Source organism: Cimex lectularius, unplaced genomic scaffold (genome assembly GCF_000648675.2).
Source record: "Cimex lectularius strain Harlan isolate CLEC.00 unplaced genomic scaffold, Clec_2.1 scaffold128, whole genome shotgun sequence".
NCBI lineage: Eukaryota > Metazoa > Arthropoda > Insecta > Hemiptera > Cimicidae > Cimex > Cimex lectularius.
The window spans coordinates 333,549-334,395 of record NW_019392876.1 but is presented as its reverse complement, the minus strand read 5'-3'; positions in this window follow the sequence as shown (position 1 = coordinate 334,395).

Here is an 847-nt window from a genome sequence, read left to right as displayed (position 1 = left end):
TATATATATATATTTAAGAAAAGTGGAATCCAATGTAAATGTTTAATAACAACAATAATACCACATAAAAAAGAAAAAGGGATAACAATTGTAACATTACAAATAAAGAAAAGATCAGTGAGCGAAAATCTTAAGGCGTGACCAATTGTATGAAGGTTAGCCTAGCGACCACTCACGGGTTAACTGTTTACATGGATAATTTTTTGTTGATGTTTTTTTTTCATAATATAAAGCTCATTAAAATATTATACCTCTTAAGAAAAACATTGAGTCATGAACCATTTTCTATAACTATTTGTCTTATATCTAACTGTAGCCTAATTATTTTGATTTATTTATTTGAACACAATAATTCAAAATCTTTAATCTGAGTCTTTCATTTAGTGAATACAGATAAAGTTTGTATTGTTTAATAAAAATTGTACATGTGCATGCAGCACACATAAGTGAAATTTACTCTCGTAAAATCACAAATGCCTTTTTGTTAGATTGTGTGTTTTGATTTCTAGAAAAAAATTATTTTTTGGCTGACAGCTCTCCCAAAAAATAACAAGAGTTCACAATGGTCCGCTATTTTACACCTAATAATCTTTATAATAATTTATATCCATTTATTCATTTTAATAATAAATTTGTGTGCAGTGCATTGTTAAACTATATACATTCTATATTAGTTAATAACACTTAGAACATCTCTTATATCTAATTAGGCTCTAACTTTACACTGTAAACACTGAATAAAGTTTATAAACAATTTTCAAATTTTCGTTGTAAATAAAACAAAAATGTTAGAAACGGCACTACTTTTTTTTTTGTTACCCTAAACATCAAAAACAATCAAAACTAT